Source organism: Dendropsophus ebraccatus, unplaced genomic scaffold (assembly GCF_027789765.1).
Source record: "Dendropsophus ebraccatus isolate aDenEbr1 unplaced genomic scaffold, aDenEbr1.pat pat_scaffold_1022_ctg1, whole genome shotgun sequence".
Taxonomy (NCBI): domain Eukaryota; kingdom Metazoa; phylum Chordata; class Amphibia; order Anura; family Hylidae; genus Dendropsophus; species Dendropsophus ebraccatus.
Window position 1 is genome coordinate 1,800 of NW_027208438.1, and position 13,826 is coordinate 15,625.

The 13,826-nt window shown below is 46.3% G+C and overlaps 1 pseudogene; it reads left to right on the forward strand.

Moving 5' to 3' along the window:
* The first annotated feature begins 238 nt into the window (after window positions 1-238).
* LOC138774676 (unconventional myosin-VIIa-like) overlaps window positions 239-13,826 on the forward strand; it is a 56,600-nt pseudogene continuing 43,012 nt past the window's right edge.

A 13,826-nucleotide genomic window follows, 5' to 3' on the forward strand; every position in this document is an offset into this window, starting at 1 on the left:
TTTTTCTTTCCAAATGAACTGTCCAGAACAGGAGAGGTTTTCTATGGGGATTTGCTGCTGCTCTGGACAGTTCCTGACATGGACAGAGGTGGCAGCAGAGAGCACTGTGTCAGGCTGGAAAGAATACACCACTTCCTGCAGGACATACAGCAGCTGATGAGTACTGGAGGACTGGAGATTTTTAAATAGAAGTAAAATACAATTCTGTATAACTTTCTGACACCAGTTGATTTGAAAGAAAATATTTTCGCCGGCGTGCGTAGGAGGAAAGACTCCATCACTGATGATTGATCTATTTTCCTTACAGGAACACTGGATATCTCCTCAGAATGCGACCAACATCAAACCCATGCACCCGACCTCTATCCATGGGGTGGAGGACATGATCCGCCTGGGGGATCTCAATGAGGCCGGGATCCTGCGGAACCTCCTCATCAGATACAGGGAGCACCTCATCTACGTGAGTCTGCAGATGCGGATACCCCCCATAGTCCTTACTCATCACTGCCATCAGCTATGGGGAACCCGCAGCTTAGCCTGTCCAGGGCATGATGGGAGTTGTAGCTTTGCTGCAGGTTCCCCATCCCAGACCTACATCCTAGGGAGGGAGCAGGGCAAGGGTTACTGCACTGATTATTCTTATCAGGCTGAATCAGTAGTGCTGCTGTATGTCCTGCAGGAAGTGGTGTATTCTCTCCAGCCTGACACAGTGCTCTCTGCTGCCACCTCTGTCCATGTCAGGAACTTCCAGAGCAGCAGCAAATCCCCATAGAAAACCTCTCCTGCTCTCCAGACTGGAAAGAATACACCACTTCCTGCAGGACATTCAGTAGCTGTTAAGTACTGGAAGATTTTTTTTTTATAGAAGTGAATTAGAAGTCTCTGGCACTTTCTGGCACCAGTTAATGTAAAAGAAAAAAGCAGTGAACAACCACTTTAAGTGGAGCTTCAGCATGTATACTCCAGTCACATCTAAAGCTGCATTCAGAATTTTGCTGACTATCTCCGTTGCATAGAACCTGCCCCCTGCTGTTTTTTAGTTACAGTATTATGTTAGGGAGTGTGTCAGACTACTGGGGCAGTATTCATGAATTGTTCCCTACTCTAGACCACCAGGGAAGCAGATGTGAATCCCTCCGTATCTTAGATCACCAGAGATGCATACGTGATTCCATCCTCTACCATTAGTTATGCAAATGTGAATCTTCGCGCTATTTTAGACCACCAGAGGTGGGGAAATGATTCTTGACTGTAGCTTGGACCACCAGGGAAGGAGGTATGAACCTCACCACCAGTTTAAACATAAGAGAAGCAGATATGAATACTACCCCAGAACACCAGGGATGCAGAAACTATTCATTTCTCTACCCTAGACCACCAGGGAAAGAGATATGAATCCCTCTACTGCCTCAGACCACCAGGGAAGCAGATGTAATTCCCTCTACTGCAATATACCACCAGAGAAGCAGACATGAATCCCTTCACTACCCTAGACCGCCAGGGATGCATAAGTGATTCCATCCTCTGCTATAGACACCAGAAAAGCAAACATGAATCCTTACACTATTTTAGACCACCAGAGGGGTGGAAGTGATTCTTGCTTCTACCTTAAGAGGCATAAATCCCTCCACTACCCTAGACCACCAGGAGAGAAGACATGAATTCATTACCTTAGACCACAAGGGAAGGAGACGTGAATCACCCCACACCAGGAGATATGAATACTACCCAAGGCCACTGGAGAAGCAGAACGATTCCTTTCTTTTCCCTAGACCAGCAGGGGACCTGACATAGATCCCCCTAGTACCCTAGACCAGCAGGGGACCTGACATAGATCCCCCTAGTACCCTAGACAACCAGGGGACCTGACATAAGTCCCCCCAGTACCCTAGACCACCAGGAGACCTGACATAGATCCCTCCAGTACTCTAGATTACCAGGGGACCTGACATAGATCTCTCCAGTACCCTAGACCACCAGGGGACCTGACATAGATCCCCCCAGTACCCTAGACCACCAGGGGACCTGACATAGATCTCTCCAGTACCCTAGACCACCAGGATACCTGACATAGATCCCTCCAGTACTCTAGACCACCAGGGAAGCATCTTCCAGCATAGTTTTCAATGCAGTTCTGGATGTGACTGGAGTACAAGCCATGACGTGACAACAGTATCCACTAGGATTTAGCGCTCCCGTGCAGGAAGGTGTCACACCGATACACGGCGGAGATATGAGACAGATCATTATGGCCGATCCCGCTCCTCCTGTCTACATGATCTGCATTAACAATTAATGTGTGTTGCGGCTGCCATTGTTTGAGCAGAATTAACCCCATCACTGCCCTGAATAATTCATGATAAGAATAGGAGCCGTGTTCCCCAGGAGACTGCGGTGTGACCTGGTATAACTTATGCTGACACGCTGCAATACTGGGGTTACCCAGGCCACCGCCTCTCAATATATATATATATATATATATATATATATATATATATATATATATATAGAGAGAGAGAGAGAGAGAGAGAGAGAGAGTGGACCCCATCCATTGTCTCAGTCTCCATCTTCCAGCGTTACAGGGAAAAACAGTCAACAAGCTGCTGTTGACGGATCTATTATAATTGATGGGGTCCCTTATCCGGCCCCTGTGATTAGATCGTGCTGCTACTTACTTGCTACGGTCTCAATGAATGCGACTACCAGTGTCCATGGGACGAATCAATCAGAATAACAGATCCGTCAACAGCAGCTTGTGTACGGTTTCTAGTACCTAGAAGCACTGATCAAACTATGAGGGGGATTTATCACGGTTACCACGGCAGCCAATCACTTTTCACAGGAAGTTTTAACAATGAAAGCTGATTGGTTGCTATGGGCGACGGCACAAGGCCTGGTAGATCTCCCTCCATCGATGTGTCCTGGATTATATATTACATGGTCAGATCTGTATATAACCTGATTGATAACTGTATCATCTAATCTTCTTTCCTAAGACTAACTGTGGCGGGCGGGTGAGTATACGGTGGCGCTGTAGCCATCCCCATCAAGGCTCCATTCCACCATTATACCTCATCTGCCATCTGCTTGTTGTATATACCGTATAACCAGCCATCATGTCCATCTGCTATACTGGTCCTGGCACGCATAGAAGAGACTGGGGATGTACGTGTCCAACGTGGACAATCCCTTTTATGCTAAAAAGATCAGCAGATCATAGCGATCAGCTGTAGGAAGCCTAGTAGTAAGTGTTTTATTTCTCTGCAGCTCCACCACATGGGGAAATGAAGTATTACACAGTGTCTATTCCCATCAATGGGTGATCTGTGTAATATAGGACAGAACTGGTCCTCCAGAGAGAGAGACACTCTTTATGTATTTTGCCGATTTATGTCCCAATATGGTCAGTAACCTCCGGGTTTGTGGTGGGTCCCTTGGGCTCTTGTTACAGCAACCTGGAGTGGTAGTTGCCCCACCCGGGAAAAAGGGGAAAAATAACCCAAGGTGTGTTTATAGGTGCAGGTGCAGACAGAAGAAGCAGAGCCCCGTGCATTTTGTAATAAAATATAATAGTTTACTGTAGAACTTGGCAGATAAACAGTAAAATCTTGACCCAGACTCAAATGCTGACTGAGTGCTGTAGGAGTAGTTGCTTGAAAGAGTGAAGCTTCGGTAGAAGTAGTAGTAGTGCTTTGTAAAGGTAGAGAGAAGAGGAGAGGAGTTTGCCAGAGGAGCCCTTGCCCAGTGTAGGTCCTGTACTCTGCCAGAACTGTAGTGTAGATTATATATATATATATATATATATATATATATATATATATACTCACGTTTAGACATGTGTTTGACCGCCTTTTGCCCCCTAGTTTCGTAGAACCCGTTCTAGGTGGGTAGCATGGTTATCTGGGTGTAGCAAGGTGACCGAGTTTTCCCAGTCAACCTGCACTGTGCAGTAGGATACATAGACCTTCTCAATACTGGTATCTTTTTCCTACTGGGGTCAATTCCTCTGTTAACAGGATATCGCCCTGCACGTTTTCGAGGAGTTTGCAGCGTGAGCTAGGGTATTCCTATGTGGCTGCTCTCCTCTATGGTAGCTTAGCAATGCATGGCGAACGTAGCTGCTTTCATAAAAGAAATCTTTAACTGAGCTGGTCTCTCACACATCTGTCCTCACAGGCCTCCAATGACTAACTCATGTCTGGTCCCTGTCAGGGGTCCTGGCTGAAGCCAGGCCCTGGCTTAACTTCTGCAGGGACTGGTTGGTGTGTCCTCTCTCGCTAGAAACCAAAACTAAACTGAACCCACTTCCTCAACCAGTTAAACTCCTCCTACAGGGGTATTATCTAAACCTTCCTGTGAGTGGTGGGGCTGAGTGTGGGTAAGAGAGAGGAGCAGGAAGAAGATAGGACAGAAAAGAGAGAGAACCTCCTAGTGGTCAGAACAAAACATTTGACAAAAAACACTTAACCCATTACCTTCAGCTGTGCATGAGAAATAAGACATACACAGAACAGTGACACCTAGTAGAGAAACTACATACTTCATCCACCACTTAACCTGAGTGCAAACTTTAAGACAGGTACATAAGAGAAACACCAGTGGTGGGACACCACAACTACATGGATGCTCTGGCAAGCTAAGTGTTCATGTGTATGGAGGGACAGCATGAAACATACCGGGATAGGTAAGATAATGAGACTAGGTCTCTGGGGCAGGGTCAAACAGTTGAGTAGGTCTGGCAGGATCGGGCATATGATATTATAAAGCATATGGCCAGACAATGGCTCGGAAGAAGAGTAAGCGCTGGAGGGCAGATGGGTAAGAACATTACACTACCCCTAGTGCTACCCCGTATCCCTCTGTACCCCAGAGCTGCACAATCTTGGAGTACCTGCCTGAGTGCACACAGGAAAAGGGATCATTATCAGTAATAGTGGAGCTAGGATCTCACTATCCAAAAGAAAGTAGAGGCTCTCAGCTCCATAAAACGTAGTACTTTTATTTCAAATGCATCTTAAAATAACAAACAATAAAAGCATAGCAGCGCCGACGCGTTGCGAGGTATAACCTCTTAATAATGGCAAATTATGTTAGATACTGGTACATTTTTATACTGGTAAGATGCATGTCTCCACATACACACCACCCCTTGGGGCGTAACTAGTCTGACGTGGAAACCACATGACTTACTTACAAACCAAGGTACATAGGAAAACGAGTAATGGAGTACAAATTCATGTGAATACAAAATATAAATACACATTAATAAATATAGTATAAATCATTTTTCAGGTTCAGACTTTTAGGATAACGAGTGTCCAAAAACAAAATCCAAAAAGCCTCTCGTTTTCCTAATAGCTGGACCCAGTCTCCTCCCCGTGTGGGTTTATTAACCCTCTCCAGGGCACACACTGAGAGGCTGCTGGTGTCTCCTCCGTGGCAATCAATAAAGTGTCTGGAAAGACCAGAAACAGATTTTTTGTAAACCGCATTGTGTGAACGAATATCAGTCAGGTGTTCGCTGATGCGTAATTTCAACATTCGTTTTGTTGAGCCTACATATTGTAAGCTACAAGTGTTACAGTCCGCTACATAAATAATATGTGTACTTTTACAATTAATCAAGGATTTAATTAAAAAATTACGCCCTGTGTTACAAGATGTAATAGATGTTTGTTTAATAGCGTATTTGCATAGTATACATCTAGGGCTTCCACATTTGTAGAAGCCTGTGGTTTTAAGCCAGTTAGTATTACTTGTGCTTTTATAATCCCGTGTGTTGATGTTGTTAGGGGACAGAATATTGCCTAAGGTTTGACCCCTTCTAGCTACACACCGTATACCAGATGCCAATACTTTTTCACATTTAGAATCTTGTAGTAGTATGGGAACATATTTCTTAACAATGTTGGTAATTTCTCTAAACTGGGGACTATATACAGTGGAAAAAGTGAGTTGATTTTCCTTTTTACTGTAAGATTTTGTAACCTCTCTGTTGTCTATCTCATTACTAGGAAGCTGTCTGTCTAACAGGTGGTACATTCTATCATGAGCTTCTGCTTTTTTACGTGCTCTTTCTGTCACTGTGGGACCGTAGCCTCTAGCCCTTAGTCTCCCTGTGAGTTCTTCAGCCTCTTTTAGATAAGAGGCATCTTTAGAGCAATTTCTGCGAGTGCGAATGAACTCACCCACAGGGAGATTTCTGGTGACATGGTTAGGATGACTACTGCTAGCCTGTAATACACCATTACCGGTGGTAGGTTTTCTATACAGGCTAGTATTAATGTAGCCACCTTCCAGGGAAAGTTTTAAATCCAAAAATGGGATAGATTCTGTCTCAAATTGATATGTAAATTTTAAGTTTAACGTATTCCCATTAATGTATTTTACAAAATTTTCTGCATCAGACCTATTGCCCCTCCATACCAGGAGGAGGTCGTCTATATATCTCCCGTACCAGAGAATGAATTCTCTGTACGGGTTGTTGATGTTAAACAAGACGACCTCCTCCCAGTAAGCCATAAATATATTGGCTAATGAAGGTGAAAAGCAAGGGCCCATCGGGCATCCATTGGTCTGGAGAAAAAACTGGTCCCCAAAAGAAAAGAAATTGTTGGTAAGTAGAAATTCCACCACCACACAGAGATAATCACAAAGGACATTGATAGAAAGAGCACGTAAAAAAGCAGAAGCTCATGATAGAATGTACCACCTGTTAGACAGACAGCTTCCTAGTAATGAGATAGACAACAGAGAGGTTACAAAATCTTACAGTAAAAAGGAAAATCAACTCACTTTTTCCACTGTATATAGTCCCCAGTTTAGAGAAATTACCAACATTGTTAAGAAATATGTTCCCATAATACTACAAGATTCTAAATGTGAAAAAGTATTGGCATCTGGTATACGGTGTGTAGCTAGAAGGGGTCAAACCTTAGGCAATATTCTGTCCCCTAACAACATCAACCACACGGGATTATAAAAGCACAAGTAATACTAACTGGCTTAAAACCACAGGCTTCTACAAATGTGGAAGCCCTAGATGTATACTATGCAAATACGCTATTAAACAAACATCTATTACATCTTGTAACACAGGGCGTAATTTTTTAATTAAATCCTTGATTAATTGTAAAAGTACACATATTATTTATGTAGCGGACTGTAACACTTGTAGCTTACAATATGTAGGCTCAACAAAACGAATGTTGAAATTACGCATCAGCGAACACCTGACTGATATTCGTTCACACAATGCGGTTCACAAAAAATCTGTTTCTGGTCTTTCCAGACACTTTATTGATTGCCACGGAGGAGACACCAGCAGCCTCTCAGTGTGTGCCCTGGAGAGGGTTAATAAACCCACACGGGGAGGAGACTGGGTCCAGCTATTAGGAAAACGAGAGGCTTTTAGGATTTTGTTTTTGGACACTCGTTATCCTAAAAGTCTGAACCTGAAAAATGATTTATACTATATTTATTAATGTGTATTTATATTTTGTATTCACATGAATTTGTACTCCATTACTCGTTTTCCTATGTACCTTGGTTTGTAAGTAAGTCATGTGGTTTCCACGTCAGACTAGTTACGCCCCAAGGGGTGGTGTGTATGTGGAGACATGCATCTTACCAGTATAAAAATGTACCAGTATCTAACATAATTTGCCATGATTAAGAGGTTATACCTCGCAATGCGTCGGCGCTGCTATGCTTTTATTGTTTGTTATTTTAAGATGCATTTGAAATAAAAGTACTACGTTTTATGGAGCTGAGAGCCTCTACTTTCTTTTGGATTCTGAACGAATGACGGCCCGCCATATTACGTGCTCCTTACCTGGAGAAAGTTCAAAGCACATGCATCACGCTGAGAGGGTGAGCTGATTCCACATTGTCTCTAGGATCTCACTACCCTGCCATGTTCTCCGGTCACCACCATGTCAGCTGCTGCATCTTCCATCTCATGTGCATGCTATATAGCCCTATGTCATGTCTCGGTATGATCCATGTCTTGCATGTAAGATGTTCCTGACTCTGTGTAGAGCATGTAATGGCACTTCCCGCCCCATAGCAACACTCAAAATGAGGACCCCCAACCAGTAGGAATTTACAGCATAGTCTGTCAGTATGCAGGGGCCCTATATTTTAAACATTGAGTCTCCTATCATTCTGTGAATACAGCTCTTATACAGACCTATGTGTCTCCATGGTTACAGACTACAAAATAAACCCAGTGTAGTCTGATCCTCCCATACAGTCCAGATTTTTACTACATTGTCTGAGGAACTGGGTAAAATAATGGCCAGGGTGTATGTGGTTATTAGAGCATTTCTTGACTGTCCCAGCAAGACTTAAAGAGTCTGACAGATTTGGCATTCATGGTGGTAAGTATCCACTCCCCATACACCCCTTATTTCTACCCTGTAGTAAGTACAGGTCTATATATATGATAACACAGTACAGGTTGATATATTCCCGTATTCCACATTACATGTATATAAATAATGGTACCATATATTATAAGACTTGGACTATACTGCTCCATCACGCATGTATAGTCATAATACGTAACATATATGACCCTTGTTTACCCTTTACTTTCCTCTTTCAGACATACACTGGATCCATTTTAGTGGCGGTGAACCCCTACCAGCTGCTCCCCATCTACACTCCAGACCAGATTCGTCTGTATACCAACAAAAAGATCGGAGAGATGCCCCCCCACATCTTTGCCATAGCCGACAACTGTTACTTCAACATGCAGCGAAACAGTAAGGACCAGTGTTGTATCATTAGGTGAGAAAAACACTCCCCGTGACCCTAATCCCGACACTCGCGGTATGGGGTCTTTGGATTTTGGGTCACATGACAAGTAAACATCCCCCCCTAGAATATGGATAAAATATTTAATACTGAACTCTGCATACTCATGAAGTTACACAACGCCTCCAGGGGAAGCTTACTTCACTGTTTCCAATGAGTTCTATATAGAAGTATGCAGTAGGCTTATAAGCTCCCTCTAGTGGTGGCAGAAAAAAATTTAATAAGTAAGTGTTGTTGCTATCACATGCAGTGTTATATGCTGGTATTACCTTATTGTTGTTACTCTCTATAGCCCTGAGCTAATTGATGCGTCATCTGTTATAGCGGAGAATCTGGTGCCGGTAAAACCGAGAGCACCAAGCTGATCCTGCAGTTTCTGGCGGCGATTAGTGGTCAGCACTCGTGGATAGAGCAACAAGTCTTGGAGGCCAATCCCATTCTAGAGGGTCAGTAAAATATAAATAAGTAAAAATAATAGTAAAAAAAAAAGTATAAATAAAATAAATAAATAAATATATATATATATATATATATATATATATATATATATATATATATATAGTATAGTATATAGTATATTTAGTCATCTTGACCTTTGCTCTGTTACTGATGCCCTTACAGCGTTTGGCAATGCCAAGACAATTCGCAACGACAATTCCAGCCGGTTTGGAAAATACATTGATATTCATTTTAATAAAAAAGGAGCCATTGAGGGCGCAAAGATAGAGCAGTATCTGCTGGAGAAGTCTCGTGTCTGCAGACAGGTAAGAGACATCACTGATAATGTATGTATGTACACAGTGACCCCACCAGCAGAATAGTGACTGCAGCTCTGGAGTATAAAACAGGATATAACTCAGGATTAGTAATGTAATGTATGTACACAGTGACCCCCTCAGCAGAATAGTGAGTGCAGCTCTGGAGTATAAAACAGGATATAACTCAGGATTAGTAATGTAATGTATGTACACAGTGACCCCCTCAGCAGAATAGCAAGTGCAGCTCTGGAGTGGTGATTGCAGCTCCAATTAGTTTTGGGTGTGGTCCTGCTCTGAGAGGCTGTGCGAGTCTGCTGCTCCTGAGCTCCAAGCAAGCAAGATCTGCCCCTGGGCCTGCTCTCTCCTCCCCAGGGAGGGAGCAGGTTTCCAGGCATGAGCGAGGGAGGCGAGGTCCAGGCTTCTGTTTCCCGTGGTAGGCCGCTGGGGAGCAGGAGAAGCCAGCAAGCGGCCTGTACACCTGAAGATTCGGGGATGAGTCGTTCCACCAGAGTGGCAGTAATTCCATTCCTACTCTCCCCACTGAGGCTGTGGACAACTGAAGAAGCCGAAAGGTTTCCAAAAAGGAAGAATCCACCTCAGGACAGCAGAGTGCCACCAGCAGAAAGCCAGGTACTTCTGGAGGAAAGCTGAGTGCTCACGGGGGTGAAGCCGACCTCGGTGAGGAAGGCTGGGGAGTGCAGAGGGCCCGGGAGTCTCTCTCCACCTATGGCTCCCGGGTCATGAGCCACCTCTGTGAGTATGAAGAAGCCAGCAAGTCTCTGAGGAGGCTCCGGGAGGAACTGCGCTATGCCCGTGCCAGGGCCAATCAGGCTACAAAGAGGAAGAAGTCTGAGATCCAGGCGGAGGTAAAGAGACTTGAAGGTGAAATAAGAGATTTGGAGGAGAGGAAAGCGGAGATACTGGAGATGAGTGGTGGATTTAAGGAAAAACTTATAAATGATGACCGTTTCCGGGAGATGGCTGATAACAGAGAGAGAGGGTTGATGGGGCTGCAACCTGAGAGCCAGGTGGATGATGATGATGACACTGCCGATGAGATGGATGAAGACCAACAGCCAGACCCACCTGGCAGCCTGCAGCAACACCAGCAGGCTCCGTACAGTGGGCCCCCTGCACAGCAGCCAGTGGTGACACCTGCCGACTCAGGGGAGGACAGTGACAGCAGCGGCCAGGGAGGGGCGCTCATGGCCCAGATCAGGATGATCGAGTCCCCAGTGTGCCCTCAGAACTTTGTGTTTGGAGATGAACTCCCAGAGGAGGCACCTGGGGGCAAGAAGGGAAAGACCAAGGCAAAGCAGCAAGAAGTGGTGAGTTATATCTACACCCCCCTCCGTGAGACCCCTGAGGCGGCCGCAGGGTTGGTTCATTGTGCGAGCCCCGTTACCCAGCCCAGCCCGTGTTCTGTAGTGGACTCGGTGCAAAGGTGCGGGGAGAATACAGATACTAAAAGGGCGTTGAGCTCCAGCCTTGTTTGTAGTAGCAGGAATGGAGCAGAGAAGGCATCGGCCAAACGTCCGGACAGTGAGGGTGGCCCAGCGGTGGGCAAAAAGGCAGACTCCGGTGCTGTAGTTCGCTCTCCTGTGGGAGGGGGGGGTGCCCCAGTGCCGGAGGTAGTTGCGGTGGCTCCAGACGCTCCCAATAAGACTGGCCAAATAAAAACTGCAAAAAGGGAAATTTTGTTTTGTATTGGCGCCGCTGATCCCGCTGATCAGCGGCATGTGGACAATGCTAAAGACACTGCTGATGAGGCGGAGGGCACTAAAAAGAACAGAGTTGGGATGGCCTCTAGACCGGGCAAGCAAGCTGTCCGGTCCCTTAAAGGGCCAGCGGAGGTTGTCCCAACTCTAGTGCCCCGGGATGCTGAGGCAAAAATGATAGCAAGAACAAAAGACTCATCATTATCATCCTGTGCTGCATCTGCTGCTGGTCCAGCCAGTGTGAACGAGGGAGGGGATGGGGGTGCGGGGTGTATGAATGATGAAGTGATGGAGTGTGGGGTTACCAGGGGCAGTGTTATTGGGGGTGGTAGTGATGTTGTTATGGGGGGTGGTGATGTTGTTATTGGGGGTGGGAATGATGTGATCGGGGACAATGTTATTGCAGGTGGTGGTAATGTTACTGGGGACTATGTCATTGAAGGTGGTGATGCTGTTATTGGGGGTGGTGGTGATGTTATGGGGGGGATTGGGTAAGTTACTAGAGACAATGTTATTGGGGGAGGTGGTGATGGTGGTGTAGGGGCAGGGACTGGTCCGGTTGCACCCCCAGTAGTGACGGCCCCTAGGAAAAGTTATGCAGGGGCCGCTGCTGGGGGAGGTAGAATGCCCTCCTCATCTCCGGGCTCTGGGGACGGCATGTTGCGACGGCGTTTCCTGGAGGCTCTTAAGAAGGGGGGAAGATCGATCAATGTAGAGGGAAGAGAGGTTGATCTATCCTACTTGATAGACAGGCATGGCCTTGCTGCCTTCCGAGAACAAAGAGGAGGGGAAACCACTTCCCTTCCAACAGCCGGGCAGGGTGGTTTCCGTAGGAATGTGGTTCGTCTTCGTTGGAGAGGCAGTGATACATGTCCTTCAAGGACCAAGGTGGTTGAGCTTCTGCTGAAGATGAGCTTCAAGGCAACTGACATCTATGCTTTGATACATCCTCATGGTACACCCGAGTTTGATATCAGTTTCGTTCGGCCGGAGGGGCTTGAGCTTTTCTGGTCGAACTATGAATTGATAAAGAACGAGCCCGGCTGGCGGGACTTTGCCGTGCAGGCATTGTCTCGCCAAAATGAAGTCAAGAGAGTGACCGTCTTGACCCGTAATGAGTCACTCTCTTGTGTGGATATCATGACATGGTTAGGGCGGTACGGTGAGGTCATTGGTATTCCACAAAAAAATAGGGATGAGTTTGGCATCTGATCAGGGGCCTGGACGTTTGTGGTAAAACTCAGACGTTCAGGAAATACGGTTACCCATATTCCATCTTCTGCCTTTCTCGGGAGAGATCGTATCCAGATCTTCTACCAGGGTCAGCCGAAGCTCTGTCACAGGTGCGGCGACCCCACACACTTCAGGGCCAACTGTACGGTACAGAAATGTGCCTTGTGTGGGGGTGTAGGCCATCATGCTGCATCTTGTGCGGAGATTAGGTGTCACCTGTGTGGTGACTTAGGTCACCCTTTCAGTCGTTGTCCTCGTTCCTTTGCCAATGCGGTCTTGGCCCCGGCGGGTAAAGGCCGAGAGCTGGAATCTGCTGGGGAGGGGACTACCAGGGGTGAAGGATCTGAGGGGCCAGTGAGGAATAGCAAGAAGACGATGCCAGCGAGACTGAGACGTCTTGATAAGCGCCAAAAGGAGAGGGCCATGGGGGAATCCCAAGTTACTGGGAGAACCTCTGGTCCTGTCCCAGAGGCCAATCATGCTGCTGAGGCCCTGAGGGATGATGAACTGAATGAGGAGGTCAGGAGGTTGTGTAGAGAGGAAGGTGCTGTCACCCCTGAGTCGTCCCATTGTGAGAGCGCGAATGAGGATGACGGGCAGGGATGGCAGGAGAAGAAACGTAAGCGGGGTACAAGTAAAAAAAAGGGAGATTTGAGATCTTCTCCTACCCTGGACCAGGTGCCAAAGGAAGGTGAGACTTGCTCCCCTCTGATCGGTCTTTCCAATCAGTTCCAAGCCCTCGACAACATCTCTTCCTCTCTAGAGGAGGAAGCTGAGGGTGAGGTTCTGAAGGTGGCGGCAAAGCCTCCAGGGGGCGCCAAGTCTTTTTCTCCTGGGGAGGTTATGTCCTCAGGGGAGGGGACTGGCCCAGAGTCTGGGGACGAGGACGGTAATATTGATAGGCCTGGTGATATGGACACTTCAGTATCACTAAAAAGGGTTATGAGTTCTTCTGACGTGGAGTGTGAGGAGGGTAAGAAAGGGGGTGGGAAGAAGAAAGTCATCGAACTCAATCACCCATGATGGCGGCACCCTCTCCGTTGACGCTGGCTTCCATTAATGTAGCCAGCATTAAGTCAGATACGGCTAGATTTGCGGCCTATGATTATTTTGCCCACATTAATGCTGATATTTTCTTTTTGCAGGAGACCAGGCTAACAGACATGTCATCTATATTTAAAGCCAGAAGGGAATGGAGGAATGGGCCCTCCTACTGGTCTCTTGCGGCCGAGCCGTATAGCGGGGTGGCGGTCCTTTTTGCCGCACCGGTAGAATGCCGACAGGATATTGAGTTAGA